This window comes from Gasterosteus aculeatus, chromosome 9 (assembly GCF_964276395.1).
Source record: "Gasterosteus aculeatus chromosome 9, fGasAcu3.hap1.1, whole genome shotgun sequence".
Classification (NCBI taxonomy): domain Eukaryota; kingdom Metazoa; phylum Chordata; class Actinopteri; order Perciformes; family Gasterosteidae; genus Gasterosteus; species Gasterosteus aculeatus.
In genome coordinates, this window is record NC_135696.1 from 14,297,598 (window position 1) to 14,311,805 (window position 14,208).

Below are 14,208 nucleotides of genomic sequence, written 5' to 3' on the forward strand. Positions count from 1 at the left end.
TAGTACTACTAATAAAAATGATAATGTAGTGTAAGAAAATCCAAAAAACACTCATGACTTATGCATTATGTTTCTATTTTAAAAAATCAATTATTGTATAAACGCAATTAGGCGATTGCTATACGGTTATAAGTACTCATAAGTACCACAGCTGGAAGCGGCCAGCACCCTCCCACAATACGTCCCCTCCCTTCAACGTGCTCACCAAACAGGGCGCATCCTCAAACTGTTGAACCACGCATGCGTCAACTTCGGAGGCTTTCCTGATTTGACAAACCCTGGAACCCACCACACACACACACACACACACACAGCCCACTATGTGGCAAGCCTCCCCGTTCCTAGCGCACCATCATCTGCACCTGCCCACTCCGTTGTCGTGGTTGGAGCGCTGGGAGGGGTCAGTATTTCGCAGGCGCGTGTAGGAAGACGAGGCATTTCCCGAGACACCGACGGCAGCGTGTAGCCTCCGATTCAGCACCACACGGTCGAGGAAAGCGTCCGGGTAGCGTCTATTTGTCCCCCGCTCGCCGTGGGTTAACTGCACAAGAGGACACCATTTTTTTGGTGGAGGGGAGGGGGGGAAATAACTCAGTGAAACCAGGCGCTGCACACACTTCGTGGACCGTCAAGAGGTGTCATCTGCAACGGTTAAAGGTGCGTATTGTCAGACGAATGCTGTGGTTTGTCAACTGGAAGCTGCTGCCCCCCCCCCCCCTCTTTTTTTGTATTGTTGCTAGCGGCTCGGTAGCATCACACTGGCTGCACTGCCTGACCCTCCGTGCAGCTAACGTTAGCTTAGGCGAGGTCCTGCTTTTTAAAAATTCATAATTATGCGAGTCGGGCAGTGTTAAACTAGTGAATCCCTGCAACGTAATGCTGAGCTAGCTGCTCGATATACTAGCAGCATGCTTCCGTGTACTGAGGTCCGTCGCTCCTCGTCAGACGAAAAAAAAAATCTGTGTCGCCCAGTCTGCTAACGTCGGAGAAACCGCACTTCGGGAGCACCGCTATCCAGCGAATCCAGTGCTGAAAGAGACGAGCTAGGCGCTAAGCTATCGGAGTGGCTAAGCTAGCAGGCACCGGCCGCTTTAGCGCTCCTAACGTAACGGTCCCACATCTGCACGAGCCGCTGTTCTACCGTCCGGGGCTCGGTTGGAGATTATTCAACGTCTTCAAGAACCGTTTAGCTTTAATTCCCTTTGTGCCTCTTGAAAAATCTTTATGTCGCTTTGTTGCTTCATTTCGACCTCTTTGTTTAATTGATACTGTTGCGCGCAGTTCGAATGAACTCGTCCCCTCGTTAACCTCGCGCATACATCACAGGTCACACCGAGGCTTTTAATTAGTATACGATTTTAATTATTCATTGTGCCTCCGTGCTTGAATGAAAGGGTTTCCGAAGCGAATGCCCGAAGGAGTGTCGGTTTGTAACGGAAACTCTTTAAGTCCGCTCTAGCTCCTCGGCTCCTTCCACGATTCAGAGCAACTCTTTGTGTGCAACCTGGCACCTTGCATGAAACAAAAACGGATGTTTAAGCTTTGCAGTTCACCAGGACAAAACACGTTCCCTCCGAATGGACACACACACACACACACACACACACACACACACACACACACACGCGTAGACACACACACACACACGCGCGTAGACACACACCAGACTGCCACTGATGCCACTTCTGCGCTTCATCCACATCTTCTGAATGGCTTTTTATGTGGCAAACTCCAGGGAACTGTTGGCACACTGCTCGTTTGGTCCCCCGTTCACGGGATGAACAATTGTTCGACAACACAAGTTGTGCGTGTTGTGTTGGGCATTTGCCTGCATGCACACAAGCGGGCGTGCCTTGCAGCGGAGGCCGAGTGCACTGTAACTGGAGACGGGGGGGTCTCACATGCCTCTGGGGGGATGGGGGGGTCACACAGTGGCTGGATTTAGAATACAAACTTTTGATTGGCAAGGAGGCATGCGCCTGCACTTACTGTCAGGGCGACCCCCCCACCCCTCCAACTACCAACCCATTTTATTAGCAGGAGGAAGGGGCAGATTGCAATATTTTATTTGGCTAAAGCTAAAATAATCAAAAGTATTTATACATTCTTTAGTCCATTTTTTTACTACACAATAATACTTACTTATATAATACTAATAAATGATTTATGTATAATACCAGTCCCAATTTTGGCATTTAAAGGCACCTTAACAGAATTAATGTTACTTCTAAGAAGGTGGGATCAGCTACTGTTTGGCATGTATGCTTTCGCTGTTGCTAACGGTTAATTTAATAACACAATTGTTCTCAACTAACTTTCTGGCAAATTGTATAGTTGAGTAATAAACTAACGCTGTTGATTTAAATCCCTCAATTGTCCCTCAATTATTAACTCAAAATGTAGTTAATGTTTCCCATCCTTTGATACAACTAATTGTCAAATAATAAGTACAGTGATTTTAGCAGGCGGTACTATTGCTCATCAAGAATAATATATAAACTTCTAAGTGTATGTTTGACTGAAAATGGACAAGTGGAGAGTAATTGCTATGTTTTACTGTATACTATCTTTTTTTCTACTACTGCTATATATTTAGGATTATCGATACTAGATGTTAACTGTTGCTAAGCATGCTTCAGTGATCACAAGGTTTTTATATTATATAAATATATATATATATATTTATATTTATATTATATTTTATAATTGCTATTTACATCACTTTGATTCTTTCAGCACGTGTTTGATTGGGTTTTCGGGGAAACAAATAATTTAACTGCAAAACCAGTATGAAAAGATCCATCCCCCGTTGAGCCAAAATCAGTTTAGTTTGGTGTCTCCGAAACACAATTAATTTCACCCAGTATGTAGCCTATTCCTTAAACCCCATTCCTCATTCTAATCACATGGTTCCACAGCCACCTGCACGTAATTATCGGAATGTTTTTGCCCTCAGTTTAACTCTACAAGCGTAAAGCCAGGTTCTGTTCCTGTGGCCAGCTGCATGTAATCCACTGAAAGTTTGGACTCAGTTTCACAATGCCGTTTGTGATGTTGTAAAGCCTGGTTACCGGGGATAAGGAACTGCCATAATTTACTCTGCAATCAATGGCAGTCCGGAGCGCATTGTGTTCCGCGTCTCCTGGGAGAGGAAGCGATATTGGCTCCACACCGTGAAACCCCCCCCTGTTGTTGCACTGGAGCAGAGCTTTACGGTAGTCATGGTAGCCCCCGCTCACTGCAACAGGATCGCCTGCTTTCACTCTTGCACAAATGTTTGATTCTGTTTAAGAGACGAGAGACGAGGCTCATAGAGACAACACAGGACGATCAACAGTTTTAACGCCCTTGTTTATACCATTGTGTGTATTTTCTGATGTTGCAATGTAGAACTACATTCAACTGACATCAAAAAACTCCCACCAGGTTTGATTGTATGATTCCCTCCTTTTTATAGATGTAAAGAATATCGTCGGCTGTTGGAGAAAATTGATTACCTATTCAACAGAATGGGACATCTGTTGTAGAATTGGTGAGAATCATCTGCTGTTTTCCCTTAGCTAATGTCACAAAGTCAAGTGTTTTGTTGTTTCAGGAGGGACAATGAAGTAGATGATCCAGCAATGCTTGTGTATGTACAGTGTCAGCATTAGCCATGAAACAACAAGTCCCCGAGTTCCTTTTCATGTCCATTAGTCTGCCTTAGACCACACCCGCTCCAACAATGCCTGGCAAAAAGAGCGGTTACAGTAACTGTTTATATTGTTACGGCCTAAATTCATTCTCTGCAGCACTTTTACAAAGGAAAATTAGTCCCTCCATTATTCTTTGGGTGAATACATGGGATTGACTCCCTGCCCCCCCCCCCACACACACACCAAGTCAGGTTGCTAATTTTTTGTGTGTGCAGCTAATAACATTCAGTATGAGTCATCGCAACTTCGATACGCTTAGGTCGTCTTTTTAGAATCAGAATCGGAAACCATCACGATTTTAAATCCCCATAGTGCAGAATATGATGTATGAGGTTGAAGATGTGGGGGTCATTTTTTAAAGTTTCTATGGAGATGTTTACGTTGCACCAATTTGCCATAGGCTGTGCTGTATCGTTTTCATGCTGGTGGTCATCCATACTGCATTCACTCGTGAGATAAGTTAATGGAATGTGACTTTGCCTGTGGCGGTGTACTGTAGCCTCTGGATTGGCCAACTGATGATTGGCAATGACCTATAGACTTTTAACGTAAGCAAGTACTTTTAAAATAATGCAATGAATAAAGTGAAAAGAAAGAGCCATGGTGACACGAATTAAACAGGGGTCTGGAGTCTAAGGTCAAGCACTATTCTGAATTCTGGTTCTTTTTTAATGCACCGATTCCAGGGAGAAATGTATTTATTCATGTTGAGGACATTATAAGGCAATAGTACAGTGAGGCTGTCTGTATTTCTTCAAAATGTTAAAAACAAATGCCCACATGAGTCAAAATACATGTGAGCACGGTTTATTCTTTGGCTCGCTGTCTTTTCTTTTGTGTATATAGCAATTCTCAGGATTTATCCAGCAAATGTGGCTTTTTACTTCCCCTTTATGGGTCTACTGTACGTTACACTGCAAGGTTTCTCTACATGCAAACTGAACTTTCATCATCAAATAATACATTTTTCAATTTGGAGGTGCATTTATAAGTTGCCTTAAACCTACTAGTCCTGTTGTGCATGTTTATTATCCTATATGGCTTTGTGCTTTCATTGGAAATTTGCCCGGCTTGTTCCAACAGTATAATAAGCACTTTCACTTTAGCAACTGATACTGCGTCCTGTTGTGATTTTGGCATATCACAATAAAGTGGTTATCCTTTAAAACAACAGTATTTTTCTGGTGGTGTTTTTAAAATGGAATATGTTCCACTCTGTATCCCAACTCACTCCAACATATCATTTTGTTTTGCCTGTCAAGATTGTGAGGAGAACAGTTGAAGTTTCAGCACCAGCTGTGGATTGGAGATGGTCAAAGCAATAATTCATCGACTAGTTTCCACCTCGACGGTAAAGATAAGTCTCATTTCCATAGAAACAGGACTCTGGTGAATTTTGAAGAAGTAACATCTGGGCATCAGTAACTTGGCATGGGCCGCAAACAATGCAGTTGTGCATAATCAGGTGTGTCATTTGTGTGCGAAAAATCGGTGCGATTCTCACTTTTACGTCCAATCTTGCATGTGTGACATTTGCTTCAAATACAATCCGCCGGTCGCTGAGACACGGAAACACCGGCGCGTACGCTCTCTCTCCGTGTTGTTTAACTCAGGCAAGTCGTGGTTTGTCCTGTGCCGCCTGTCGAGAATCAGCCGGGAGAAATTCCGCCTGCAAAATGCAGCAAACAGCTGTGACGCGATCTCTAGTGAGAGTTCTCTGTCTGGACCGAGGGAGGCCATGTGTGTTTGTAACCTTGTTTAAGGGGACTCCGCTATTTACCATGTCTTTCTGCATTTCACGGGCCACTGACTCCTGTTTAGCGTTGTGTAACAAAACTGTTGGGCTTGTTGCCGCGGTAATAGTGTTGTTTCGTGAGCTGTCCTTTATGAGCTAAAGGTCTTGCTGGGACCGGTGGGACCAAGTAGTTAGTTACTGTACGTTACTGCAGCAGTGAGCAGTCCCCTTGTTTTGAAAGATTTCTTCATGTTCTATAACCAGATAACTAAACATGCTCATGCCTTTTATGCTCATTTTAGCTGTTTTCTTTTTGGATTATGTTATATTGTTATAAAATTATTGGAACAATAACAGTTATTTTGTCAAGCTGTGGTGTCTGAATTACGTTACTCTCTTTCACTGAAAAGATAATATAATACAGCCACACAATACGAAATATTGCGTCAATTATCTGTGTGCTAAATGGTGTAAAAATTGCTGTGCAACAAACAGTTCCTGTCTGATTTTAAGATGACCTAACCTTATGCACGTCAATTTCCAACTGAAGTGGCGATCTGAATTAATCTCATCTGTTCGCCATTCTTGCGAAAATAAGTAATATGCACAATGCCACCTAGATAAAATCCTAGATGTGTGCAGCGGTGGAAGAAGCTCTCATGATATGTTGCACAAAATGTTGAATTATGTGCATACTCAAGCAGGTCTTTATTGGCAGATGTCTTTCAAGCCAAATGGTTTGGAAAGGGTTTGTAGGAAAATGCACTTACTTTCCTCTTCTGCTCAATTTGCCGTTATTGCCGTTGAGTGCGTTGTATGTGTGCAAGGCTCGACGAGCCCCGACACACTGCACGTAATGTCCACCACTAAAAGCGGGGCGCCGGGGACTGAAACATGTACCCATGCAATAGCCAGTCATGCTGACATGTCAAAAAAATCAATTTTTTCATTTTGGGAATGCGGTCTCTAATTTGTTTCTACCTCTCACAATTCCTTCCTCTCTGAGCATTTGAAATACAGAAATAATGGAATTTATAGTTAAAGAGTAGATCATTTTCAGTATGTCTGCAGAGCTCGGTCAGATAACTCATTGTCCCATTCAGACAGCTGGTAAGGGCATAATCATCTTGTCACAGCATTTGTGTGGAATCACTCTTCAGCTCTGCTAAAGACTGGGAAAAGTTTCTAAATTGTAGTTTTATTAATAGTAGAATAGTACATAATGGTGTTTGAAAAGTAGTTCTGTGAATAATGGGAAGAACAAATGCTAGCCTGCCAGGCCTTCACGATAATAACAAAGTTAATAATTGTTAATAATTGTGTTGTTTTCACAGTACGGGTGGGCAGCACTGTAGGGGATGGATTTTGTTTGGTACACAAAAATGTGCATTTTCAAATATCAAAAGATGCCCTGTGGAGTTTTATTCTTTGTGAACAAAAAATAATTATGTTACGCCTCCTGTATATTTACTGTATCCTTGAGGTCCGTATAATTATTATTTTTTTTAAATCCTGCTTTATTTACATCCATTCGAACCTGCTTGCAGTCTTATTTGTTGCCTTTTGGGTACATTTGCTACATAATTTTGCCATATTGGTCCCACTAAATGTTGACCAGTAAATACCAGGAACAGGGAGTCACTCATTAAAACATTACCATAGTGCCACTATAGCTAATAACCGTTTGCACCCTGCCCCTGCTTCTAGCTTCCGTGAAGTGAATAAAAGGGAGAGCACTCGATGAGATTCCTGCAAGGTTGTGAATCTTGTCATGCTTAAGTAATTAAAACTATTCTTTCAGTTTGGCACAAAAACGCGGTTGCAGTGGAAAGCAGCAGTCTCCTCTGCTTTGCCCATTTCATATTGACACGCACACTGCGGGGTAGTTGTTAGAGAAGAGGTATTCAACTTCAGAACCCTCCAAAGGGAAGTTTGCATCATTTGAGGAAACAGTGCATGCTAATGCATTAAAAAGGTAATCTTGGGAATGACTTCACCATGCAGTGACTGCAACATCTGGCCAGGACACTCTATGGCATTCGCACTTAGTTTAGTAGTCAACGCTATTTCAAATCTTCGGTTTAGGTTTTTCATGGACACATTCCATTCAATCCGGCAGGTGTGTTCCTGAAGAGTGTTTATTCAACACCCTTTTTAATCCCGGTGAGAATACGATTGCTTTTCATAATTGCTCAGGTTGTGCCCCACTTTTGATCCGCCTATTTTGGCCGCTTCCAAGAACACGGTCGGTGGCTCTGGAAAGGAGCGATATGACAAGTTCGGCCTTGACTGCTGCTTTTAGAGACTCTCCCGCCGCTCCACCCAGGGGTGTGCATGTGCTTAACTCCGCTCTGAATCTGGGTCAATGCAGTGTCGGCATATTAACTTTCCATCATGACAAAACAGTAGAGAATTGTGCAAAGTTTGTGCCGGATGGTAAAGACGCTCCGATGGCCATTTTTATGCACCGCGAGCCGAGTTAAAATGTTGAAATATTTTTGATCCGTGACAAATACGCATGGATACGCACACTCTCAGGGCTCAGCATGTTCAAAGCAAAAGTAGTTATTTCACCCTGAAAGCCATTTTAAAGAAAAGTGTGCTCATGTAGGGTAGTGAGACAAAGCGTCAGCTTCATGTTCACTGCCGTCATTTTACTAAATTGTGCTCATATCCGTGTCCATGGAGACTACCAATAATGAAAAGTTCTACCAAGGTCTCACTCTCAAAGATAACCTTCTTTTTGTAAAGAGCTCTCTTCTTGTGAAAGATACATTTAACATTAAATCTTAAAAGAAGTTTTTTAAAAATGTATCAAGGATGAACATGTAAATAAACATTAGTATAGCAGTACTATACGAGTGTTTCACTGCTTAGTGTGACCTTAATTATCTGCTCCCTGAATGCTTATCATGTATTAACCTTATTTGTTAATACACTCATAGCAGGCAGGTTAATCCATGTTAACATGAAATCACGGAGAGAGCTGTCTTGATTCGGATTCAGCTCGCAGGACCACTGGACCTAAAAAATCGGACTCAAATATAAATGAATAATGTGAATGCGTTGCATCCTCTGTTTATTCAATAAAATAAAAATACACGTACAAAAGTGTGCTGGTTGGCGTAAGCGTCCATGTTTATGGAGGATACTACCCTGTTACTGTTTTAAAAGTTTGAATATAGGTGAATTAATATGCATGTCAGGAGTTTGTTTCTCAGGCATGTGGAAGGGAACACGAAGGCGGGCGGGGGGGTTAGTTTTTTGGCAACATGTGAGTGGTCTGCTGACCTTTTTAAAATAATGTGTGCATGTGTCTTCCTCTCAGAGACCAATTATTGTAAAGTGCGAAATGTTAGCACAGGCACAGGTCTCTACCGTGAATCATTAAATGTAAATATAGAATTCATAATGTATGCTGCCTCCGATGTCCTCGTGTGAAAATATATATACCGTATAATTAATCCCCAAACCTGTCCACAAAACCGTCCCGGAGAGGCCTGTGCACCGATGCGGTCCCCCTGCGGCTCCGACCACACTGACTCACCCGGGCTTCCTCTTCAAATTGGATTTTGGTCACTTTCAACAGCAACCGATCTGGGTCTCCAATGGGATACACAATCCAACCTCACAAAGGGTCTCGGCCATACGATTTTATATTTTACTGACGTACCCGACAGTCTTCGGCGTTGTCCTCGGTTAAGCTTACATTCACCCCGAGGACAGTGAGCGCTTATTCGCCAGCACATTTTGATTAAATAAACGATTCAACACTCGCCTGCACGTCATGTTTGTGTATTTTAAGCGGTTCATCTTCACGATTGATGACTTTTAAGCGGTGGTGTGCATCACAAGAGAGCTATCCCTTCAGGTGGTAACAGAAAAAAAAGACAACATCGATGTCTGTTTGATCCCTGCAGCCAAAGCGTTAAAAGGTCCCCGTTGCTGGTCATGACCCCATTGTTGTATGTATTGTGACACCTCTTCAAGTCATGGATGGATGCTATTTTTCAAACAATCAGGCACTCCATTATGTCACAAAGATCCAGCTGTACCACCACATGTGGGGTAGGGGGGATGGAGGGTGGGGGCTTCTGTTTGTGTCAGCCGGGCCAACGGAACAGAAGCCTACCGTGTTTTCTTTGGTATTGTTAATAGACTGCCGGATGGCGCAGTTCTGAATGGCAGGCGGCGAATACAGACACACAACAGAGGTGTGACTCGGCGGAATATCTGCTGGGTCAGGGTTTACCTGATATGTTCAGACGTGCTCATCCTCCTGCTACAGCTGTTTTTTACAGTTATGTGACCCACCGACGCAGTCCGAGAACGGCAGAGGGTCTCGAGGTGATGACCGACTATGTACTCCCATTAAATCCTTGTGATATTAATAAAAGCCTGTTTGCTTCTTTCCACGGGATATTTTGGGGCGCAGCCCATGTCAGAACTCATTCTTTTTTTGTCACATGATATCCTGGTAGTAAGGTGTATCGTTTGATTTTACATTAATCAAAATGTCACTAAATTAATGAGTCTGTACCCGATGAGATTGAATCCACGAGCTGCTCAAAGGTGGCTGGTGTTCACCGTAGTCTGGACAGAAATCTTAACGAGCTGTCAGAGAGCTCCCTCCATCTCCTTGTCGCACTTGTTCTTTTTGCGGTTGAATTAGATCGCGTCGCTTTCTAAATGAGATCATCAGTTTCATCAGCTTTATGTGTTCGTCATGCGTTCATATTGAATGTTGAGTTTTCAGTAGTTGTAGGTGAATAGGGCCCAACAAGGTCATTATTCATGTAGAGCTGCAACAATTAGTCGATCGATTACTTTTGACAATCAATACATTGTTTTCAGTAGAAAAGAATCCCCCAATGATTGTTGTTTTAAGGGTGAGCAGTGTAAAATCATTTTGTGCAATGATTTAATCTGGAACACTTTTTATTATACAACTGCACACTCGCACAACCTGGCAATTAAATTTGAACGTAGACATTTAATTGCTTCTTCGTAGGACTAGATGTTTATGGTGGATATTAACTGGTGTACCAATGATGTCAGACTGGGTGTAGCCTCTGTTCATAGACCAAAACCAGAAATATCAAGTTTGAGTATATCGTATATACAGAGTATTGTTATATTCAAGAGCTAAACTGAGCTTCGCTGTAATGTTAAGAGAAACTCAAGTTTTTTGTTTTATTGTTTGTAACTCCTCTTTCTTGTTAGCTATCATTTCTAATTACAATATCTCAGATAGAATAAGAAAGAAATCCTTCATGAATTGTTTAAATTTCACCTCAAATTCCTTTTTTTTTTGCCGCGGCCACTAAATAATGGGCAGCTCATTTAACACCTGGCTGACTGAGGTAATTACTTAACATCCCCTCACAGGTTTCCTCGCCGCCATGTCATCAGCATTTTTCCAGAGAGGAGCTGACACAAGAAGAACCTACGGCAATAATATTGTTTAATGGGCAATAAAAAACAAACAGTATCAAGAGGACCCGACATTAGGTGACAAATGAGCTGACTTACAAGGAATGGCAACGTGCGGGGAACTAGCGACGGAGGCTGCTGTTAGCTCTCCTACCGACATCGATGATGAAACATTTAATTCAACCTACAGGGACAGGATGTTAAATGCCTTCTCAATGACACTAAATTCCAAATACAGTTAAAAGTTTATATATGTATATATTTAATCTCAAGTGATGTCCCATATGCCATGATTACTAATTGAGTTCTTAATGATTTACTTGATAATATAAAATATTAATACTTTTAATTTGAACTGCCATTAGCAGCAACGCTGCATGTGTTTTGTGTGTTTTATTCTGTATATTGAAGGTTCACAATCGGAACTATAGTTTGCTTCTAACATGGACACATATTCACAACTACTAACACAGCCGATTAAGAGTGTCCCTCTTGCATCAGCCACGCTATATGGTTTCAGACTGGGGAGGATGGCTCACTCAAATAAGGGAGATATGGAGACATTTCACATTTTGCTTGTAGGCTTGTTTCGGGCGCATGAGTGCTGCATCGTTCTACAGTTTCTTTTCAGTCCCGTCCTTGATGAAGTGATTAAGTCAATTACAGTGCATTACTGAAAAGTTCTCGCAAGTACCGTGGAACTGAGGCGGTGATATGATTGATGGTTCGTCATCCTACACAATGAGCCTTCCATTTTGTGACTTTTTCATGTTTCAAATGGCATGTTTTTTATTATCCATTCCCAGTGTGACTAGGCTGACGTAATTAATGAATGGTAAAATTGTATTATTCACACCACTAAGCAAAGGAAGAAACCTCATGAAGAACAAAGCTACAGTTTGACCAACTATACACACACACACACACACACACACACACACACACACACACACACAGACGCACACTCCAGGGTTACTTTTGGTAGCTGTGCTGTTGAATCACATCTGATTCATTTTACATACATATGACGGTGCATGCAAGGGGTGAACACAAAGTGACAGCACATGCACACATCACTTTGTCCAATCACTTTCTATTCTTATCTGTCTTGCTTTGCTCTGACCAATTTCCATTGTAATGCTAGCACACACACACACACACACACACACACACACACACACACACACACACACAGCAGATGGTGGGCTATCTCACAGATTACAACAAGAGTCTGGCTCTCCACCAAAACATGTTTGGCGTAAAAAACAGATCTGGGGGGGGGAGGGGGGGGATATTGTCGCACAGCACAAAGATTGCGTTTGAGATATTCCGTCTCTGTGGGAAAGCACAACAGAACTTGTAAAACTTCCCGCATTGCTTGCTCAACCATATTTCCTGTTCCATGGATGCATTCTTTAGCGTGCCGGCTTCTTAGAAACCAAGACCGAGTCTTCAAAACTGTGCGACAGAAGGCAAGTTTCATTTGAGAGAATATGATTGAATGAAACCAGACAATTGAATAAAACCACACCACACACACTGTGGTTTTATTGAATGCTCCGGAAACACTGACAACGCAGAGTTTTGTTATTTATTGGGAGAGATATTGGTTTGTATGCTATCTGTTATACAACAGAGGACCATGTGTGATATTTATTCTTCTTCTCTGTTGCTGAAGCAACATTCAAGAAAGTTTTTCACACAATGCGATTGCGAAGAGCTTGATTTGATATGCAGCAAAGCTTTCTATGAGAAGAGCATGCTTTTTACACGTTGATATGTGTGTGCATATATATAAATATATATATCATTATATACTGTACGTGTAAACCAAAATGTCACTCTACATCATCAAATGTTGTTCCTGCTGAACGTGCTCAATTACGGCATTATTTGTCGACAGTCTGTTAGATGACAGTCCGTCAGCTGTTTCCTTCAAGCTTCATGGGAGACTCTGTCATGTTGAAACATAACTGTGTCAGTTTCACTTTGCTTTCATGCTAATATTCTGCTTCATAAGAAGCGTTGTTTTTAAAGGCTTGAAATATTTCATCTGTCCATAATGTGGTTGCATAACACGATGCGCTGTACATGACCATGGACACATGCAGTGAAAAAATGTCATTTTTTACAATTTCAATATATAGACGCAGATACGTAGCATTCATTGACAGCCTCACAACATTTACAAAGCTCTCCACCAACAAAAACATGCGGCACGGAAAATGTGGAATGCTGTTGACCGCTGCGTTTCGCATGCGTTGCGCTCAGTGCACTTCGATGAGCATGATTCGTATAACAATGTAATTGCGTCTCTCTTCTGTGATTTCCAACCAAAGTGAACTGTGAATTTAGTGCAGGGCGCTAAATCATTTTGTTTAAATTTCAAAACATTTTCAGGTAAGCATTAGCTGACACAATCACTGTGACGCATCACGCATAACCAAAATCCCGACAAACCACTCTCTATAATTGCTTTGGTAACACAATGTGACAGGACCAGTTCCAATCCCGTCTTCGAAAAGTTTCACTGTCAACAGTTTATTGCATTACAATGGCAGCCTGGGGGGTTCACAGTGCAGCTGTTTTCCCGTCAGGGGCATGCATCACTGCATTTGCATCACTCATTTTCACCGAATGCACAACGCGCTCTCGGGAAACCTTTAATGTCATGAGAGAAAGCTGCAGAACGAGAGAAAAACGGGAGACCGTCACAGGCATCACTTCAAGTTCAAGACTGTTGGCATAGAGAAAGAGTTTCTACTTAGTTGGTATTTCTAACAAGCAACAATGTACATCCTATTACATAACATAAATGTTTGGGGAAAAAAGCATTTAGAATTTGCAATGTGTGAAAAAATGTCTCCATTGCAAAAGGTTTTAGGGTTTAGCCACAAGTAAACTGAGACTGTAACGCTATGTTCAACACTTTGTGTAATGTCAAGCCACTATTCATGACGGATTGATTAGCTGACAGAAGCACAGAGCCTGATTCGTTCCTGGAATGTCACAAGCACACCAGCGAATTATTTTAGAGCTAAAGGTCCATGATCTTTCGAAAAAGAACTATAATGACTTGGTTGTGGTTTCATCAACATTTCTAGGTTTCCATATTGCTTTGTCCATCTTTAACCCACTGCAATGTAGCACTAGTGGCCTCCGGCCCAGATCTGTCGTTCTCTTCAACATCCTTTATTCCCTTCTGCCTCATTGACATCGACAGTAGACTGAGCCAGTCCCAGCTGGCCCATTTGGAAATTGCTTACTGCAGAAACAACATCCCCACGGTCAAAGAGACTGCTACTCCCATGCCAGCTGTTCAGCCCTCATATTCACCTAATGTGA

At 42.1% G+C, this 14,208-nt stretch overlaps 1 protein-coding gene across 3 annotated transcripts in view; it reads left to right on the top strand.

Moving 5' to 3' along the window:
- The first annotated feature begins 238 nt into the window (after positions 1-238).
- Positions 239-14,208, top strand: part of ctnna2 (catenin (cadherin-associated protein), alpha 2) — a 224,977-nt gene continuing 211,007 nt past the window's right edge. Inside the window, exons 1-3 of one of the 3 annotated variants that reach the window (XM_078109034.1) lie at positions 303-657; positions 3,458-3,532; positions 4,958-5,046. The gene's annotated coding sequence lies outside the window, so the exon portion shown is untranslated. Of the gene's footprint in view, positions 658-3,457; positions 3,533-4,957; positions 5,047-14,208 lie in introns of all 3 variants that reach the window. The other 2 variants (XM_078109035.1, XM_040186278.2) reach the window with 2 other exon arrangements.